The sequence below is a fragment of the Natator depressus genome, chromosome 1 (assembly GCF_965152275.1).
Source record: "Natator depressus isolate rNatDep1 chromosome 1, rNatDep2.hap1, whole genome shotgun sequence".
Lineage (NCBI taxonomy): Eukaryota > Metazoa > Chordata > Testudines > Cheloniidae > Natator > Natator depressus.
Window position 1 is genome coordinate 31,895,862 of NC_134234.1, and position 22,180 is coordinate 31,918,041.

General features: G+C 43.4%; 1 protein-coding gene across 1 annotated transcript in view; it reads left to right on the forward strand.

The window, feature by feature from the left end:
* Positions 1 to 22,180, forward strand: part of ARHGAP42 (Rho GTPase activating protein 42) — a 292,906-nt gene that overhangs the window by 82,075 nt on the left and 188,651 nt on the right. The gene's annotated exons all lie outside the window — the stretch shown is intronic.

Here is a 22,180-nt window from a genome sequence, read left to right on the forward strand (position 1 = left end):
CTGATTACTTAATAATTGGGGAGAGTTTGTACAGTAACTCCCCACTTAATGTCCTCTCGCTTAACGTTGTTTTGATGTTATGTCCCTGCTCCATTACAGAACATGGTCGTTTAAAGTTGTGCAATGCTCCCCTATAACGTCGTTTGGCCGCCTGCTTTGTCAACGGCTGGCAGCCCCCCATCAGTTCTCCTAGGCTCCCCCCCCCCATGCCTTCCACCCGCAGACGGACCCTGCAGATCAGTGCCTTCACCTGCCCCCACCGCCTCCTGCCCGTGGCAATCAGCTGGGTTGCGGTGTTCAGAAGGCTGTGGGGGAGAAGCGAGGACGCAGCATGCATCCTCCCCCCAGTCTCATGAACGCCGCAAGCCAGCTGATTGCTGAGGGCAGGAGGCGGGGGAATCAGGGGGAAGGCGCTGATCTGCGGGGTCCGCCAGTGGGCGGGAGGTGCTGGCGGGAGGGGTGTAGGGAGGCTGCCAGCCAGTTTAATATCTGTATTAAATTGCTTGTTTAAAATTGTTTAAAATGTATATAATGCCTTTTGTCTGGCAAAAAAAAAATTCCCTGGACCCTAATCCCCACCCTCCATTTACATTAATTTTTATGGGGAAATTGGATTCGCTTAACATCGTTTCGCTCAAAGTCGCATTTTTCAGGAACATAACTAGAACATTAAGTGAGGCGTTACTGTAATAGTCATGGGCAGTATCTACTAAAGGGGGAAATCCCTTTTGTGTAAGGAGTTAGCAGCTACAAAGACTGACTGCTGGAATGGACTTTTCAGAAGTAAGTTTGTGTCCTGTTGTTTCTCACCGGATGATGAATAGATTTTGAGAGATTTCAGTGAGTTGTGTTCAATGTTGATCAAAGTTCTTGTTACAAAAGTATCAAATTTCAGGGAAACAGCATGGTCTAGTGATAGGGCAGGAGACTGGGAATCAGAGGAACTGGGTGGTTGTCCTGTCTTAGGGTACGTCTACACTACAAAATTAGGTCGATTTTATAAAAGTCGATTTTTAGAAACCAGTTCTATACAGTCGAATGCATATGTCCACAGTAAGTGTGTTAAGTTGGCAGAGTGTGTCCTCACTACTATGGCTAGCATCGACTTACAGAGTGGTGCACTGTGGGTAGCTATCCCACAGTTCCCGCAGTCTCCGCTGCCCATTGGAATTCTGGGTTAAGCTCCCAATGCCTGATGGGTCAAAAACATTGTCGTGGGTGGTTTTGGGTACATGTCATCAGGCCCCCCGTCCCTCTCTCCATGAAAGCAACGCCAGGCAATCGTTTCGTGCCTTTTTTCCTGGGTTACTAATGCAGACGCCATACCACGGCAAGCATGGAGCCCGCTCAGCTCACCCGTCACTGTACATCTCCTGGGTGCTGCTGGCAGAAGCGGTACTGCATTGCTACACAGCAGCAGCTCCTTGCCTTCGCGGCAGATGGTGCAGTAGGACTGATAGCCGTCGTATGTCTCCTGGGTGCTCCTGGCAGACCTCGGTGAGGTCGATCAGGGGCTCCTGGACAGATATGGCTATCCTCCTCTTAGAGCACTGAATAGGAGCCAGAGACTCCAGGTCATTCTCTTCTTTAAATTTCATCTCATGGAGATTCAGTCCTGTCTGGAGTATCATGCAAGCTGGAGGCTTCTGCCTCAGGCTGCTCTCCCAGCTGGCAGCACCACCTGGTCGCACCTACCCCAGCCTACCCCTTGCTCCCATGGCTCATGAAGCCTGGACAGTAGTAAGGAGCAGTTCAACTATAGGCTGAGCAAGTGCAGAATGGTGGAAGAATGTGCCTTTGGATGTTTAAAAGCTCGCTGGTGCTGTTTGCTGACTAGATCAGACCTCAGCTCAACCAACATTCCCATTGTTATTGCTGCTTGCTGTTTGCTCCATAATATCTGTGAGACTAAGGGGGAGACGTTTATGGCGGGGTGAGAGGTTGAGGCAAATGGCCTGGCGTCTGATTTTGAGCAGCCAGACACCAGGGCGATTTAGAAGAGCACAGCAAGGCACGCTGCGCATCAGAGAGGCTTTGAAAACCAGTTTCATGACTGGTCAGGCTTCGGTGTGACAGTTGTGTGTGTTTCTCCTTGATGCAAACCCACTCTCTTCGTTGATTTTAATTCCCTGTAAGCCAACCTCCCTCCCCCCTTTGAAATAAAGTAACTATTGTTTTGAAACCATGCATTCTTTCTTTATTAATTAAAAAAAAATGAGATAATGGACAAGATAGTCCAAGTGGGGTAGGGGAGGAGGGAAGGACAAGGCCACATTGCTTATTGTAGCCACACTAAAAATCAAACAGTTTGAATGACAGCCTTCTGTTGCTTGGGCCATCCTCTGGAGTGGAGTGGCTGGGTGCCCGGAACCTTTCCCCCCCTTCCCCCGTGTTCTCGGGCATCTGGGTGAGGAGGCTATGGAGCATGGGGAGGAGGGGAGGCGGTTATACAGTGGATGCAGTGGGGGTCTGTGCTCTTGTTGGCTTTCTTGCAGCTCCAACAGATGCTTCATCATGTCCGTTTGCTCCCCCATTAGCCTCAGCATCGTGTCCTTTGCGCTCACTTAATTCTTTCCTGGCCTCTGCCACTGAATGCCTCCATGCATTAAGCTGTGCCCTATCAGAGCGGGAGGACTGCGTGAGCTTGGAAAACATGTCATCGCAAGTGCGTTTTTTTTCACCTTCTAATCTGTGATAACCTCAGGGATGGAGATGATAGGGGGAGCATAGAAACATTCTATGCTCTACGATTCTGGGGGGACTGCATGATCACCTGTGCTGCTGAGTGCTGCTGAGTTCACCACGCTGACCAAACAGGAAATGAAATTCAAAAGTTCCCGGGGCTTTTCCTGTGTACCTGGCTAGTGCCTCGGAGTTCAAAGTGCTGTCCAGAGCGGTCACAATGGAGCACTCTGGTATAGCTCCCGGAGGCCAATACCGTCAATTTGCGTCCGCACTACCCCAAATTCGACCCAGCAAGGTTGATTTTAGTGCTGTTCCCCTCGTTGGGGAGGAGTACAGAAGTAGATTTTAAGAGCCCTTTAGGTTGATGGAACGGGGTTGGTTGTGTGGACGCAGTCATTTTTAAATCGGCCTAACGTGGCTAAATTCGACCTAACTCCGTAGTGCAGATCATACCTTAGCCACTGACCTGCTGTGTGCCCTTGGGCAAGTACCTTCACCTCTCTGTTTCTGTTTTGCCTGCAAAGAGGGCAGGGATTGTGTCTTACTATGTGTTTGTGTGGCTCCTAGCAATAGGGTCCTTGATTTAGATTGGCGTTTGTAATACAAATAATTAGAGCCATATCCACATCTGATCCGCAAAAGTGATCTGCGGATATCAGCAGCTTTGCAGGGCTCTACAGATAATAAATTTTGGAAAATCATCTGGTTCATCCCACAAAGGCTGTAAGTGTAATAAGTTAAAGCTGGCTTTTTATTGATTATTCAATATACATTTAAAAAATGTATGCTTCAAGAGAATCCATAAACTATGACAGGAAACTGATTGATTAATTTCCAAGTAGAAGTCTTTATTTTCAAAATACCTACAATTTTCACAGTGTTAAATATAATAAGATATAGCATGTGTCTGCTGTAATCTAACCATTTTAAATATTAAAAGTTTGTTTGTGGTGTTTGAATAATTGTATGCTTTAACAAGAAACTGTGGAAGAGGTTGTCCTGATTGACTTGCAAAGATCCTTATGGACTCTTAAGAAACACCTCTCTACTGTCTGATACAGCTTGTAGATGTATTTGTTAATAAGATTTAGTATTTTTAGTATGAATAGAGCATAATCAGTTTACAGGCATTGGACTCAATTCTGGCCTCCATTGCACTTAAGCATTTCCGTAGAGTTGCAAAATCAACACAAGTAGAGATGTGGATGGAATGTGGCTGTTAAATTTACCCTACTTTTTTTCTAAGGGGGACATAAAACTTTTTCTGTGTGAACTAAATGGGATTGCATGCGTTAGTATTTATGGTTACGTATCTAAAGAGAAAAAAGCATTGGAAACAAAAGAGTGTGTTTGACAGAGGCAGATTCCAGATCTGAAATTTCGAGAATAAGCTAGTGTTTCGCCTTAAAGTATTATATATAAGATCATTTCTTTGTCTGAGGCAATGATGATTAATTTTAATTGTTACTATTGAGACATCACACACATTTAAACTACTTTCTGTAGCCAAGAATTCCCAGTTTTACTGGTATTGGCTGCTACTATTGGAACAAGTCTGAGACCTTGATCTCTGGGCCAGACCTTGATGTCACACCAGTGTGAATCCTGAATAAAGCCATTATGGTTTATGGAATTTCACAGATCATAAGCAAGATCAGAATCTTTCCCTAGTGGCTCTGAGAGGCTGAGCACACTTTAAAAAATAAATTTCATAAGAGGCATAGTTTCATTTTTTAGCAAGTTTGGTAAGATGAAAATATTTTTGGGGGGGCCAAAATTCAAATGACTTAAATTGCTGTGGGCCACTTTCCTTTTTTTAACATCAGTTGGAGTTGAAGGCACTCATCATCTTAGAGCAGGGATTCTCAACATTTTTGAGGGGGGTAGCTGGGGCTGTGTGCAGGCAGGGGGGATAGCTCTGGGTGCACGGAGGGTGGTGTCTAGGGGCTCTGTGGGGGCGGGAGGTAGCTCAGGGTGCAGGGAGGGGGGTAGCTGGGGCTGTGTGCACCCGGGGCTGGATGTGGGTACAGGGAGGGGGGTGGCTAGGGGCTGTGTGCAGGCAGGGAGTAGCTCAGGGTGCAGGGAGAGGGGTACTAGGGGCTGTGTGGGGTAGGGGGTAGCTCAGTGTGCAGGGAGGGCGTAGCTCAGGGTCTAAGGAGAGGGGCATTAGGGGCCTTGTGCTGGGAGGACTCCCCTGCGGTCCCCGTTCCCGGAGGGGTCTGCCAGCCGCGGAGCCGGGTCTCCCCATCTGGGAGGCTCTTACTGGTTGCCTCTGTGGGAGCAAAGGGAGCTGGGAGCTGAGGAGCAGCTTCAACATGGGGCACAAGCAGGAGAGGAGGGAATGCTGCGGCTGCCTGCTCCATGGCACCAGCCAGAGTAGCAGGTGCCCCGCACTGTGCGCTCCCCCCTCCAACCTGGCCAGGGGGCGGGGAGAAGAGATGTGTGCGGGAGGGAGGAGATGTGGAGCTGGCCCCGGAACTGCCTTGGTCTTGCACTTCAGTTTAAGGTGTGGGGGTAATGTCTTCCATGTCCCCAACTCTGCCCAGCATGGGCTCAGGGCTTCTGCCCCACAGGGAGCACCAGGGCATGGGGCTCCGGGATTCAGCCCCATGTCTCCCCTGGCTTCAGCCGCGTGGGGGGTGCCAGGGATCAGGGCTTCAGCTGTGGGGAACCGCTGTTCTAGCTCTACATGTTAATACAGAATAGACGCGAGGAAGATGCAGTTCCTATCCCAAGCAGAACCGCATTTTGACACAGATCTCTGTCCTGGATCAGGATAATCCACCTCTTAAGTGGAATTGGCAGTTTCTTGCCTTTAGTTATTGGAACTGAGAGTTCATGTTCTGAGCTAGGTGCAAATTGTTTGAAAATGTGGAAGATTTATTAGGAACCTGCAGCGTTATATATCAGTGTGTTAAGGTGATAATTCTTTGATTGGAAACACTGGAGTAAACCCCTGTCTGCAGGGACCAGGCCTTTCTCTGTGCCCTGTACAAGACTAAGTAGACTGCCAGCACTAAATGTGTTATGGGGGAGTACTAATTTATTGAGTTTTAAATTGCTACCTGTTATAAGCCTGACTCTGAACCACTATCTTTTGATTACACCAAAAAACCAAACCAATCCCCCTGAAACGTGTCATATCTCATATCATCCTGCAATACAATTCTTGTGCAAAGTTTGGGGATATGAAGATTACAAATGCATTCCATTGTTCACTTCCAGAAACTTTCCCAATGGTTTTGCAGTTCAGTATATCACCAAAGCTGATTAACCTATACATTTCAAACTTGACTTCTGCTGGTATCCTTCACTAGCAGAAGCACTTTTCATTGTTTTGTAAGGAGGGGTCAGGTAGTTAACTTCCTTAAGTAACTAAGTATTATCATAAATACAAACACAGAACGATACATAAAAAACACGTGTGGCATTTAGCTTATAGACATGCATTACTTTAATTCTCACTTCAAAAGTATGCATGCCCATGTTAGGGGAGCACAGGTGAAAAAGGGAAAACCAAATGGAGGATAAGCCAGTGTAGTGTCTGGAATAGGCTTAAAAGTACAGAGGAAGAAAGAGAGGCTTTCTGACCCATAATCATCACTATCCAGAATAATTGGCTTGATATAAATTACAAAACTGAGACTCTGTGAAGTTACAAATAATTTACTGTGTTAAAAGTTAGAATTCAGACCTAATTGTAAAAGAGGAAAACAGGGGTATGGGGGTGGAATCAAAGTATCAGTGTCTGATACATCATACCTTTTAGTTGTAAACTGAAATTTAGGTATAACACAGAGATAAAATTATCTTGTTGAACGTAGACCCAAAAGAGATCAGTAAGTCTGCTTCCTCCAGTATCTTGGGAGTAATTCCCAGAAGACAATGACTTTGCACAGATGACATTTTTTCTTCCTTTTTTCCTAGGATGGATAAAAATAGATTATTTTAAATCAATTAATAAAAAAAAAATCTGATTTTTAATTTAATCAAATTTAAATTAAATATAGAGTTTATTTTTAATAAATGAAGTTTAATTTGAAATTGACAATCTATATTAAGGCCTAAATTTATTAAAATCTGTTAAAATAATGTAAATGAAACAGTACAAGCTTGTTATCAAATTTCAAAGAATGTCAAACAATTAAACTGACAGCAGTCACTGACTAAGTGTTAGAAACCAATGTTTGTTGAATTTCTAAACCACCTTTTTGACAGCAATAACCTTTTCTGAAGGAGTAGAGAGAATATTTTCTTAATTTCACTTTATTCAGCTAGTTCGTTCAAAGTTAAGAAATCAGTTGGGAGTTGAAAAAGTATGAAAGCTTGTTTTCCTCTTCCAATCTATGAATAAAAACTAGACGTGATAGGATGAGATCTACTAGTTATAAAATCTTGAAGGACATGGTGACCAGAAACAATCAGTTCAATTTACTAGCTACAGTTAATACTTTCTTTGTTTAATAAATCTGTTAGTTTTAAATGTAAAATATGCTTTGATTAAAAAAAATTCTCATGTATCCAGCATACTTAACTTATTTAATAAAAATTAAAATGCTGGTTTTTGTGCATATTTAATTAATTTGAATGTTCATCCCCATAGAGCTTGATACAAATCACAAATAAAATATTAGTTATTATCTAGTAAATAAAAATGTATGATTCACCATGTTTTAACAGAAAAAAGAGGTGAACATTAAGAATTGGAATACATGTATGTTAAGCTATATAATTGCTTAAATAAATATGAAGAGATACAGTGAATCCTTGTTAGTACACATACAAAGGCAGCAAAGTTAGTGTAAACACTATATTTAGTTGCAAATCAGCATGTGTTAATGGTTACCAACGAATGAGAATCAATTTTTCTTTGGGACAATAACAAAGTACAAATGCAAAACATGATTCAAATCAATGTTTCCTGCTTGTTGATTTAAATCATGATGATTGGTTATTTCAATCATTTTGATTTAAATCAATCCACCCTGGAAATTGAGGAAGTCTGAGTTGCAACCTTCTTGTCTCACTCTACCCCTGCCCCGCAAAAAACCCCAAAACCAAACAAACAAAAAACCACACACCTGTGAGACCAGTAGCAGAAAAATCATCTAAAATTAAACCATCCCATAATATTTTCTCATTTGTTCCCTTCCCCTTCTGGATGAACTACAGTGGAAGTGGCAGGGGAAACTTTCTCAACCCACAAAAAGGAAATGAAACTAGTAAGATTTAACTGGCATGTGCTTGCTCTAAACTTATTTGTTGGATCTGTTGTTTTAAAAAATGAATGTATTCCTTCACAAAAGCAGATTTGTCATCTTGCACTATTATTGTATTTAATTACATTACAGTAGTGACCAGAGGCCCTAATCAAGGTTGGATGTGCAAGTCATTCTTTACCTGATAAAGTTTACATTCTAAAATCCCAGTCCTGCGAGCTGCTCCACCTGGGAAGAACCCTGCATAGAACTTCCTTTGAAGTTGTCAATAAGTGTACAACATGCAAATTTTATAGGCTTTTTTAATATAAGTAAAAAACAGATGTTAATGAATCACCACTACCTGGCCAATTTGTGTCAATGTCCCGTTTTCCACCCCGCCCTCCCCCCCCCACACACACACACACAAAAGGGGGGAAAATCATTAGAGAACTTATATGAAGAAAAATCTGGCAGCATATTCAAGAGCAGTGTGAATGGCAGATTTTCAGGTACTATTTGAAGACATGTCTGCATTTGATTTATATTTTGGCATATTGCAAAATTGATCACTAGGATGACATTGTGTGACAACAGGTACCTTTTAGGTACCTTTAAAGCTAATTCTATAAATCCCAGATTGTTTTAATAAAAGATCTGTGATTCCTAGTGACTATAAAGACCCAAGAAAGAAGATTAGTGCCTGTTTATGCCAAGCTTTACAGTGACCTGTCATGGCTTGTCAGTATCTTCGTGAAATTTTTTGTCAGGTCTGATAACCAAGCCTGAAGCCACAAAAGGACTGGGGGAAATTGTATTTGATGTTGTGGCGTCTAAAGAACTACTTGACATGGAATTTGTGGCTGCAAAAATTGCCAGTATTTTATAACTGTGGATATTCTTCTGTAGCTGGTTCAAAGAAATGGAATAACTTCTTCAGAATGTCTCTGCTTTCATTTTTAGTAGTAGACTAAATTTTCTAGCTTTAGGTTCCCCTCACCCTAAGTCCGTATTTATTCCTATCATATGAGTAAAGCTGTAGTAATCAAAATGCATTATAGAGTAAGTTTCCTCAACTGGTCTTGCATTCAGATTCAGTTCTACACTGGGATAGATATAACTTCACATACTTGGCCATTGAGTAATGCCTCAAACTCCCATTACTCTAGTGGAATTTTAGCCCATGCAATGGTGGCAGGGTGTGGTCTTAAAAGTATAGCGTGGTTGTTGAACCATCAGTTCTGGATCCTTCTTGACTAGTTAATGCCATTTACTATGTGTTGTGCTAGATATGACTAGTGCTGGAAGGAGGATATGAGCTCATTGACCTTACTGGCAAAATGGCTCACACCCCACAGACAACACAATTCCAGCTAGTTAAATGGAAATTTAAAGGAATGGTCACAAGGGTGAAATGTCTGCTCACTGCACAGAGACTATTTAAAAACACCACGACAGAGGCTCAAACTAAATGTATACCCCAAATACAAAAATTTAAAAAATGCCACCATGGCTAAGCAGCAGTGTAAAAGAGGCAGTTACAGGCAAAAAGCCATCCTTTAAAAATGAAAAGTCAAATCCTAATGAGAAGAATAGAAAGGAGAAAAGGAGCTAGTCAAATGCAAAAGTATAATAAGGCAGGCCAAGAGAGAATTTGAAGAGAAACTAACTAAAGACATGAAAACTGACAGCAAATGTTTAAGTACATCTGAAGCAGGAAGCCTGCCAAATGGGGTTCAGAAAAGAATTAGATAAGTTGGAGGATAGGTCTGTCAATGGCTATTAGCCAAGATAGTCAGGGACACAACCCTATGCTTTGGGTGTCACTAAACCTCTAACTGCCAGAAACTGGGTCTGGATGACAGGGGATGGATCACTTGAAATTGCCCTGTTCTGTTCAATCTCTCTGAAGAATTTGGCACTGGCTACTGTCACAAGAAAAGACACTGGGCTAGGTGGACTCTTCGTCTGACCATTATGGTCCTTCTTATGTTCTAGACCAGGGGTCAGCAACCTTCAGCACGCAGCCCATCAGGGTAATCCGCTGGCGGGCCGTGAGACATTTTGTTTATGTTGACCGTCCGCAGGCACGGCCCCCTGCAGCTCCCAGGGGCCACGGTTCACTGTTCCCGGTCAATGGGAGCTGTGGAAAGCGGCGGCCAGCATGTCTCTGCGGCCTGCGCTGCTTCCCGCAACTCCCATTGGTTTGGAACAGCAAACTGCGGTCACTGGGAGCTGCCGGGGGCTGTGCTTGTGGATGGTCAGCGTAAACAAAATGTCTCAGGGCCCGCCAGTGGATTACCGTGATGGGCCATGTGCCAAAGGTTGCCGACCTCTGGTCTAGACTGAGGTCCACAATTAAAAATATTTTTTTTGTTCTGCCTTCCATTCTGATATAAGGAACTCTGCGTTAGCCATATATTGAAAACCATCATTTAACTTCAATTTCCATCTTTAAGTTCACTCGTTTTCATGTACAAGATAGTTGTGTGGCTTGTGATAGATTACATCAAATCAGGATGAATTGATATAATTTAGGCCTGGTCTACACTACGAGTTTATGTCGGATTTAGCAGTGTTAAATCTGAATTAACCCTGCACCCATCCACACAACGAAGCCATTTTTTCGACATAAAGGGCTCTTAAAACCGATTTCTGTACTCCTCCCCAACGAGGGGATTAGCACTGAAATCGACATGGCCGTTTTGAATTAGGGTTAGTGTGGACGCAATTCGAAGGTATTGGCCTATGGGAGCTATCCCACAGTGCACCATTGTGACTGCTCTGGAAAGCACTCTGAACTCGGATGCACTGGCCAGGTGTACAGGAAAAGCCCCGGGAACTTTTGAATCTCATTTCCTGTTTGGCCAGGCGAGCTCATCAGTACAGGTGACCATGCAGTCCCAGAATCAAAAAAGAGCTCCAGCCTGGATCGAACGGGAGGTACTGGATCTGATCGCTGTGTGGGGAGAGGAATCTGTGCTATCAGAACTACGTTCCAAAAGACGAGATGCCAAAACATTTTAAAAAATCTCAGAGGCCATGAGGGACAGAGGCTACATCAGGGACACAACACAGTGCCGCGTGAAACTTAAGGAGCTCAGACAAGCGTACCAGAAAACCAAAGAATCAAACAGACGCTCCAGGACAGAGCCCCAGACATACCGCTTCTAAGCGGAGCTGCATGCAATTCTAGGGGGGGCCGCCACCACTACCCCACTCCTGTCTGTGGACTCCGATGATGGGGTACTCTCCACCATGGCTGAGGATTTTGCAGATGGGGAAGATGAGGAGGAGGATGAGCTTGGGGAGAGCACACCGCACACCGTTCTCCCCGACAGCCAGGATCTTTTTATCACCCTGACTGAAATATCCTCCCAACACAACAAAGTCAGAGAAGGGACCTCTGGTGAGTGTACCTTTTTAAATATAATACATGTTATAAAAGCAAGCATTTTTTAATGATTAAGTAGTTCTGAGGCTTTGGGATGTGTTTGTGGCCAGTACTGCTACTAGAAAAGTCTGTTAACGTGTCTGGGGATGGAGCGGAAATCCTCCAGGGACATCTCCGTGAAGCTCTCCTGGAGGTGCTCTAAAAGCCTTTGCAGAAGGTTTCTGGGGACAACAGCCTTATTCTGTCCTCCGTGGTAGGGCACTTTACCACGCCATGCCAGTAGCAAGTAATTGCATGACAAAGCCTGGCAGCGTACGGTCCCGGTGTTTGCTGGCACTGAAGCAACATCCATTCTTTATCTCTCTGTGTTATCCTCAGGAGAGTGATATCGTTCATGGTAACCTGGTTGAAATAGGGGAATTTAATTAAGGGGACATTCAGAGGTGCCCGTTCCTACTGGGCTGTTTACCTGTGGCTGAGAAGAAATCCTCCCCGCAGTTAGCCACGCGGTGGGTGGGTGGGTGGGGAGGGGCATTGCGCTGAGCTGTTCGTGTTTGGCTAGCAGGGATCTTCCCTGATAACAGCCACGCGGTGGGGGGAGGGGAAAAGCGATCATCCCAGAGAATTGGATGGGGGGACAGGGTTAGTTTGGTTTCTGCTGCTGCACGTTAACAGGAAAACCGCAGCACTAAATGGCCACCTCAGTGGGCTTTGCTTGGTATGGGAAAGGAGGGGGCTGCTGTTATGAAGGTTGCAGAAGCCGAAAGACTATGGCTTACCATGGCCGCCTGCAAGCCGAATTCTGTTGCCCGGCCCTGCGTGTGTGATCTCTAACACCAAAGCCACAGGCACTCAATATAAGATGCAAAATGCCACCTTGTACCAAAATCACATGTGCTATGTAATGTGAATAGTGTTGTTCACCGTGAAAGAGTATAGCCATTGTTCTGTAAAATTTATCTTTTAAAATACTTCACTCCCCTTTTTTCCTCCAGCAGCTGCAAATGTTTCAGCCTCTGGGACGGAGGAGGGAGGCTTATCTCAGATAAGGCGGCGGAAAAAACGCACGCGTGATGAAATGTTCTCTGAGCTCATGCAGTCGTCCGGCACTGACAGAGCTGTGTGGAGGGACACAATAGCAGAGTACGGGACGGTGGCCAATGAAAGTGAGGAGAGGTGGCGGCAGGAAGATGAGAGGAGGCATGAGGCAACGCTGGGGCTACTGCGGGATCAAACGGACATGCTCCGGCGTCTGGTGGAGGTTCATGAACGGCAGCAGGATCACAGACTGCTGCTGCAGCCCCTGTTTAACCGCCCTCCCTCCTCCCCAAGTTCCATAGCCTCCTCACCCAGACGCCCAAGAATGAGGGGTGGGAGGCTCCGGGCACCCAACCACTCCACCCCAGTGGACAGCCCAAGCAACAGAAGGCTGTCATTCAACAAGTTTTAAAGTGGCCTTTTCCTTCCCTCCTACCCTCCTCCCACACCCCACCCGGGCTACTTTGTGAGTTATCTCCCTATTTTTATAATCAATTAATAAAGAATACATGTTTTTTAAATGATAGTGACTTTATTTCCTTTGCAAGCAAGCTGTGCTCGAGGGCGGGTGGCTTACAGGGAATTAGAGTCAAACAAAGGGGCGGGTTTCATCAAGGAGAAACAAACAGAAGTGTCACACAGTACCCTGGCCAGTCATGAAACTGGTTTTCAAAGCTTCTCTGATGCGCACTGCTTCCTGCTGTGCTCTTCTAACTGACCTGGTGTCTGACTGCGCGTATTCAGCGGCCAGGCAATTTGCATCAACCTCCCAGCCATTTAAACAGACCAGAGTTCCTGAAGATGCCAGCGTCATGAACCTTTCCTGGCCATCCCATGTTGATGTTGGTGAAACGTCCCTTGTGATCCACCAGTGCTTGCAGCACCTTGAAAAGTACCCCTTGCGGTTTATGTACTCGCTGGCTTGGTGCTCTGATGCCGAGATAGGGATATGGGTTCCGTCTATCGCCTCACTACAGTTAGAGAATCCCATTGCAGCAAAGCCATCCACTATGACCTGCACATTTCCCAGGGTCACTACCCTTGATATCAACAGATCTTTGATTGCGTGGGCTACTTGCATCACAGCAGCCCCCACAGTAGATTTGCCCACTCCAAATTGATTCCCGACTGACCGGTAGCTGTCTGGCATTGCAAGCTTCCACAGGGCTATTGCCACTCGCTTGTGAACTGTGAGGGCTGCTCTCATCTTGGTATTCTTGCGCTTCAGGGCAGGAGAAAGCAAGTCACAAAGTTCCATGAAAGTGCCCTTACGCATGCCAAAGTTTCGGAGCCACTGGGAATCATCCCAGACCAGCAACACTATGCGGTCCCACCAGTCTGTGCTTGTTTCCCGGGCCCAGAATCGGCTTTCCATGGCATGAGCCTGCCCCATTAACACCAGGATCTCCAAATTGCGGGGGAACGCAGTTTTAGAGAAAAGTGTGTTCATGTCCTCATCACCACGCTGCCGTCGCCTCCTTGCCTGGTTTTTCAGGTGCTGGTTCTGCATACACTGCATGATAATGCGCGAGGTGTTTACAATGGTTATAACTGCTGTGGTGAGCTGAACGGGCTCTATGCTTGCTGTGCTATGGCGTCTGCTCCTGCTCGGGCAATCCAGGGAAAAGGGCGTGAAATGATTGTTTGCCGTTGCTCTGGCAGAGGGAGGGGTGACTGACAACATGGCTTACAGGGTTGGCTTACAGGGAATTAAAATCAACTAAAGGGGTGGCTTTGCGAGAAACAGAATGGCCCCCTCAAGGATAGAACTCAAAACTGGGTTTAGCAGGCCGTTGATTTCACGGAGGGAGGGAGAGAAAATGAGTACAAAACAAATCTGGTCTATTTCTTGTTTTGATCCACTTCATCTATCTTTTTACATCTTGTTGGCAGCAGGCTGTGCAGTATGACCGCTAGCCATCGTCATCTCCTGGGTGCTCGACAGAAGACGGTGCAGTGTGACTGCTGGCCATCGTCTTCTGCTGGCTGCAGATTAAAAGACAGTGCACTGCAGGTAGGACTGAATCGCCATGAGACAAAACTTAAAAGGGAAAGACATGGTAGAGTCACTCCCATGTTTGCCCAGGCACGAGGTCGGTTAAAAGAGCACCCTGGACTACATCGATGATGGCTACCAGTCATACTGCACTGTCTGCTGCCAAAAGGCAATAAACTGTTGCTGTGTAGCAGTGCAGTACCGTGTCTGCCAGCACCCAGGAGACGTACGTGACGGTTAGCTGAGCGGGCTCCATGCTTGCTGTGGTATGGCGTCTGCACAGGTAACTCAAGAAAAAAGGCGCAAAATGATTGTCTGCCCTTGCTTTCACAGAGGGAGGGAGGGAGGGAAGGAGGGCCTGATGATATGTACCCAAAACCACCCCACAACAATGTTTTAGCCCCATCAGGCACTGGGATTTCTATCCAGAATTTAAATGGGTGGTGGAGACTGCGGGAACTGTGGGATAGCCACCCACAGTGCAACGCTCTGGAAGTCGACGGTTGCCTTGGTACTGTGGACACGCTCCGCCGACTACATGCTGTCAAGGTTCCTCCCCCACTGTGAACTCTAGGGTACAGATGTGGGGACCTGCATGAAAACCTCCTAAGCTTACTTTCACCAGCTTAGGTTAAAACTTCCCCAAGGTACAAATTAATTTTATCCTTTGTCCCTGGATCTCCACTGCCACCACCAAACTCTAACCGGGTTTACTGGGAAACATAGTTTGGACACGTCTTTCCCCAAAAAATCCTCCCAACCCTTGCACCCCACTTCCTGGGGAAGGTTTGGTAAAAATCCTCACCAATTTGCATAGGTGACCACAGACCCAAACCCTTGGATCTGAGAACAATGAAAAAGCCTTCAGTTTTCTTACAAGAAGACTTTTAATAGAAGTAAAGGAATTACCTCTGTAAAATCAGGATGGTAGATACCTTACAGGGTAATTAGATTCAAAACATAGAGAATCCCTCTAGGCAAAACCTTAAGTTACAAAAAAGACACACAGACAGGAATAGTCATTCTATTCAGCACAGTTCTTTTCTCAGCCATTTAAAGAAATCATAATCTAACACATACCTAGCTAGATTACTTTCTAAAGTTCTAAGACTCCATTCCTGTTCTATCCCCGGCAAAAGCAGCATACAGACAGACACAGACCCTTTGTTTCTCTCCCTCCTCCCAGCTTTTGAAAGTATCGTCTCCTCATTGGTCATTTTGGTCAGGTGCCAACGAGGTTAGCTTTAGCTTCTTAACCCTTTACAGGTGAGAGGATTTTTTCCTCTGGCCAGGAGGGATTTTAAAGGGGTTTACCCTTCCCTTTATATTTATGACACATGCACTTAGAGCATTTGTGTGGGAACACACACAATCGACTGTATAAAAACGCTTTCTACTAAACCGATTTCTATAAATTCGACCTAATTTCATAGTGTAGACAAGGCCTTAGTGAGAACAGATAGTTCAATAGCGGTTATCTTTAAAATGAGCCTTATATTGTAATAACATTGAACTTTGACACTAGGTTAAAGTGTTTTATAAAGTATCTATAGTAGTTTAAATAGGTATACATCTGGTTCCAGGAGGTAAACTCCATGTACATGAATATACAACAAAACTTCTTAAAGTCAGTTATGATTTTGATTTTTTTTGTTCATATGAACCACAAAAGCCATTTAATGTGAAAGATCAGAAGCCTAGACCACACTCTGAAAGACTATAGAAAAGTTTTCACTTGCCATAAATGACGTCAAATCATTCATCACTGTAAGCTGTTGCTAACATTAGTTTGCTTCCTTACAAGGCAAACTAGGGAAAGGACTTTTCAATGAGAGTAGAGATTTAAAAAAAAAAAGTTTGAGCTATTTCTCTGAAAAAAGGAAGAGAGGTTCCAGCAAATTATTGCTGGGTTTGTGAAAGCTCCAGAGAAAACAGCTGGAGACCTGTTGTGACAAAGGAAGCCACAAATAAACAGCCGAGTAAATACAGAATTGTTTTTGCATGTTAAAAGTTGTGTCTCTCAGACATCTTTCCCATCATAATGAGAAGTGTTATCTTACCAGGTCTTCGAATAGTATTTACATAGGAAGTAGACTGTAAAACTATGTAAACTAGTACCTTTTAACTACTTTGACTGGATATAAATAAACTGATTAAGGAAGTATTTGCTCTGCTTTACTAAAAATGACCTAAAAATAATGCCGTTACTTATTCTGCTAAACTAAAACCTCTGGAGATGGATTCATGAAAATAATTTAAAATATCTTAATGTAAACACATAGAATTCTACATTTTCTTCCTCTGTTTTACTAATATCTTATCAGTACTGTTCAGTGACCCAAGACGTTTTCTATTGTAAAAATAACTTGTATCTGTGTTTTTTTTTTTTTTTGTTCACTTCAGTTCATCTGTGCCTTGTCTGATAAGGAATGTGCATTGCACATTGTCAGGAAATCTGTGAATTCCACACAAGTCATAACCTTCTTCTACTAATTCTGCAGAGTACAGTAGGTCATGCGGAAAACAAGTGGCTTTAGTGTCTCTCTTTCAGTATTTAATTTGCAAGAAATACACTGAGTTAATCCAAATAGTAACATGATTTTTTTTTAAGCTGCAGCTTTTATTGACCCAGTCAAAGGCCTTACCTCATTCACCAGACTTTTTTCAAAGTGAAACATTATATGTCACCAAAATAGGTTATCTTTTTTATTGGAAATTTAAAAATAAAATTCCTCTCATTGTAAGGATTATAACTTTAAGGTAAACAAATAGAATCATAGAATCATAGAATATCAGGGTTGGAAGGGACCTCAGGAGGTCATCTCGTCCAACCCCCTGCTCAAAGCAGGACCAATCCCCAATTAAATCATCCCAGCCAGGGCTTTGTCAAGCCTGACCTTAAAAACTTCTAAGGAAGGAGATTCTACCACCTCCCTAGGTAACGCATTCCAGTGTTTCACCACCCTCCTAGTGAAAAAGTTTTTCCTAATATCCAACCTAAACCTCCCCCACTGCAACTTGAATATATAATAGCCTAATTGAAATAGCCTAACTTAAATAGCCTAATTCAGCTCTTATTTCAATGGGTGCAGCTCCATTGACACAGGGACCTTTTATACACTTTTCCCCCATTTCCTCTGCTATCCAAAATCCTGTTGAAAATACAAGGAAACAGTAAGAGAGTCATTCTGATTGCCCCTTCCTGGCCAAGGTAAGTTTGGTTCCCTTACCTGGCACAGATGGCGGTATGTCCTGCCGTTCCTCTTTGGCCCATTCCTCACCTGCCCTCTCAAAGCGACGGACAGATCCTTCACCCCAACTTGTGGATCCTCTGCCTCCAGGCTTGGCTCCTTCTTGGTTTCAAGGTTTAGAAGTGGAATGCTTTCACAAGTGAAAGACGTGTTGCTACACAGAGGAAAACTGACCCCCACCCCCGAAACCACATTGTCACAACAGGGATGCAATTTTAAACATGCTAGATGTTAGAAGATTGTTGGTATTTTACTTGGACAGGACTAAGGACTTCAGAAAGTCTCCTAAGCTCTTCTTCTCCTTAGCAGAAAGATCCAAAGGTTCTGCACATTGGTTCAAAGATTATCCAAATGGGTCCCCATTTGCATTCATCACTCTTACCAAAGGCACAACCTGTCCCACTGTCCAGAATCTGTATGCACTCCATGAGGTCAGTTTATACCTTGGTCACATTCCTTAAAGATGTACCTATCTCAGAAATTCGCAGAGCAGCGACTTGGACTTCTGCTCATACTTTCACGGAACACTGTTCGTTCATTGGAGCCTTGGCCTTCAGTGCCATCTTCAGATCCACAGTGCTCTCTGCAATAATGGACTCCACTCAGAAGACCCAGCCCTCAATGAGGCAATACTGCTGTGAAGTCACCTACAATGGAGCACCCATAGGGACGCTACTTGAAGAGGAAGTTCCTCACCTTGTGCAGTAACGATGGTTCTTTGAGATGTGTGTCCCTATGGGTGCTCCGCAACCGGCCTCCTACTGTCTACTTCAGAGTTCTCAATTCGGGGCTCTGCGGTAGAGAAGGAAACTGGGGGCAGACCATAAGGGAGGGAGAACTCACATGCGGTCTGAATGGACACTATTACCTAAAATCTCCAATGAGAGGGGCAGGGGTGCAGATACTCCTACAGCAGAGCACCCATAGGGCTTGTCTACATTACCCGCTGGATCGACGGGCAGCGATTGATCCAGCGAGGATCGATTTATCGCGTCTAGTCTAGACACGATAAATCGACCACTGAGCGCTCTCCCATCGACTCCGATACTCCACCAGGGCGAGAGGTGCAGGTGGAGTCGATGGGAGAGTGTCAGCCGTCGACTTACTGCAGTGAAGACACTGCGGTAAGTAGATCTAAGTACGTCGACTTCAGCTACGTTATTCACGTAGCTGAAGTTGCATAACTTAGATCGATTCCTCCCACCCTCCCCGCAGTGTGTAGACCAGGCCATAGAGAGAGACACATTAAAGAACCGTTGTTACTGCACAAGGTGAGTAACTTCCTCTTCTCTCTCTTCTTGATTATGATGCCATCTTATGTACAGCTGAGAGATCAGGTTTTATTTATTTTATTTCATTTGTTTCATGGATTAGATAGGGGTTGTGCTGAGGCAATAGGGAAGCCAGAAGATTTTGGTTATGTATGTCGAATGCCTAGGCTCAGCTGATAAAAGGTGTCTGTACCTATATATTAGAGATTCTCAAACTTTTTCATAGTTTGGACCACATTTTAGAACAGTAGTTGTGTCATGGGCCTTTATAGTGTGAGGGTGGTCATTCTACGAGGTGTTTGTATGCTAGGGTGAAGAGTGCGATATGGGGCCAGACTCCAGAAGTCAATGGAAAGACTTTCATTGACTTTAATGGGTTTGCATCTGGCCCTAAATGATTGGATACATAGAGTGCTCATTACAATGGGTTCTGTATATGATTCAATTGAAATAAATTCTGTCACTGGCAAAGTAACTCCAAAGCGAAAATAAAATAAAAATAAAGAGCAAAAATAAGATTTTAACATGTGGCAACAGTAACTTATCATTTTGTGGTTAAAAACTGAGTAGTTATTTCAGTGAAATAATCTGGAAACAATTTATCTTGCTGACTGAACTAGAAATGTAACTGTTTTATAAAGTACATCCTACTTTCCTGAATATAAAATAAAACTCAAACAGTGTTTCATGTCCTTAAACAAAATAGGATATTATTTAGTAATGGATAGAGAATCACTTCAACATGCAGTGCCAGGAATAAAAAGGTTCCACCCTTTCTGTTTTAAAGGAAAAAATGATATTATGCTAACTTGTTGGGAATATAAATATGAGAATACTGACCCTCAGTAATTTGCCTGCCTGGTTATAAGGCATGTACCACTTTTTAAAAATAATTACGTAATGGATGTGGTCTGTTTGGAACAAAGAGTTTATAGACTATTATCTAGCAATTAGCTTTTTTTTTAAATTGAGGAAAATTTTGGCCTGTGTGAGAGGAAAAAAGATACTGTCAAACAGTAGAAAGCAGGTGAGAGATGGCTGTTGAGCTGCAGGCATAAAGAATTGGACAGGTAGTTGGTGATAGGTCAAGCAGGGAAGTGCAGGAGCTGAACTGCTGGGAGCAGTAACAGGAGAGAAGTAGATGGTAAAGTAGGAGTGGAGAGAAGCTAATGAGGTCAGCCAGAGCAGCAGGAGGGATGGACACTGAGGATGAGCTTGAGCAGGAAAAAGATTTGTGTCACCAATCACATTAGCAGCATGGTGGGAGTTTGCAAATATTTGTTTACTGAGATATACCATTAAAGTGGTATATTGGGGCTAAAAGGTAAATGATTATTTCATAACATTTGGGTAGAAAGGGGATGAGAGAGGGTAGAACTGTTTAGAGAAAAGAGTTCTTTAGTCATTCCCCACACACAGCTCCCATTGTTTGACTTCAGCGATGGTGCTGTTGATTATTTAAAAGTATCAATTAAACCTGTAGAACCTTTCGACAAGCATCGTTATATTCACTAAGGTTGATATTTTCAAAGGTGACTAGGGGATTTAACCAAATTGTGTGTGTAAATCCCCTCGCTGGCTTTCCAAATGTCAAGCTAGGACTATTTTGTATCATTTCCATAGCAGTCTTTAGAGCTGATCTGCAGAATGTGCAAATGTGTCTCTCTGAGATCCCCAGATCAGTCAAAGGAAATCTCAAAAATGTATTGTGGGGTTCCATGTTTCTACGTCTTATTGACTTCTGCACCTAGTTTACAAATAAAATGATTTTTAATTGGCACTTCTGCAAACTGACCATGGGAACTGTTGTTCTTCATGGCTACTAAATTTATTATAAAGCTCACATACTTCCTTTCATTACACTTGCACAAAACTCTAGAAAAGATACTGCAAGGAAGAGCGATTAGGTTACTTTCCTCTCTGTTTTCAGATTCTGAGAGTATAGAAACCTAGGACTTTGCTATTCTAGGACAAACCGTTGGTCCATCAAGTTCACCATCATGTCTTTGGAAGCAGCCAATACTGGATGCTTCAAAGGAAGATAACCCGCCCCACAATAACTATTATATGCCTGTCCTGCCTGTGCAGTGATATCCATGGAATTGTGGTGGCAAATCATTAATGACCAGTTATGCCCTAAGAAAATAATACAAACAAAAGGAAAGGGATTTTCTAGAAGTTTTCTCACCACTTGCTTGCAAAACCCTTGCTTTCTTAACCCTGCAGCTGGTCCAGCATAATTTTCTAAAGATCTCTTCTCTGAAGGTGTGCCAATTGTGTAAACAAAAATGTTTGGGAAGTCAATAATGCATTGCTGGTAGTAAGTCATCTGGAAGGAGTTAAAGACAAAGACTCAACTGATTAAAACAGAAAATAGAAATGACCTGTTCTTACAGATTCCAGTCACAACATGCTCATAGTGTAAAAATGTCTGTTTTCTAGCTCAGTAGTGTCACAAGTGGATGTAAATGTATCTTCTCTGATTACACTAGTCTCCTGCCAAAAAAAGTATCAATAGTTGGACATTTTCCTAGACAGACCATTGCCCAAAGTATTGGAGTGTTTCCCTTGTTCTTCTGTTTTACAGCTTAATGCTTTTCATATTTCCATTTGCCTCCAAAATAAGCTTTTGATTTCTGTTAATTCTGAACAGACTTTATAATGATCTAAATATACAGGTTGCATTTCAAGCTGCTTAACTTTCATACCGACTTTTTTTTCCCAACTGTTATTCCCAAAAAAGATTACCTGAAATTACCTAACTGTACAGTCTACATTGAAGAGCAAAAAACCAAAAAAACCCACCCAATAAAATCCCTTTTTTCTCCTCAGTCAAGATACTTAATTGAGCTTTGGTAGTTATAAGCATGTCCTCATTTGGGTCCTATCCTGTCTTCATTGCTCATGCACAACTCCCAGGTTGGCAGCAAACAGAGTGTGACTGTACTTCTCGATAATGACCTTTGGTTAGAAGAATGGGTAATTCTACTTTTCATGGAATTAAATACATGTTTTTTTGTTGACACTAATGGTGTGTGTGTGTGTGTGTGTGTGTGTGAGAGAGAGAGAGAGAGAGAGAGAGAGAGAGAAGGAGGAGGTAGTTCCACCTTTCCTTGAACATACCTAGCCCTCTTGCTGTTACCTTTAAAATACACTTTCCACCCTTTCTCTCTCCTTTTGTGGCAAGATGAATCCTCACCTACCTGGACAAAAACCTAAGGCGGTTATGGATATAATAATAATAATAATTATTATTATTATTATTATTTATTATTTATTAATCTGTAAACATAAATAGATGGATCCAACTATGGACTACTTTGAGACTTATGTTTGTACTCTGACTT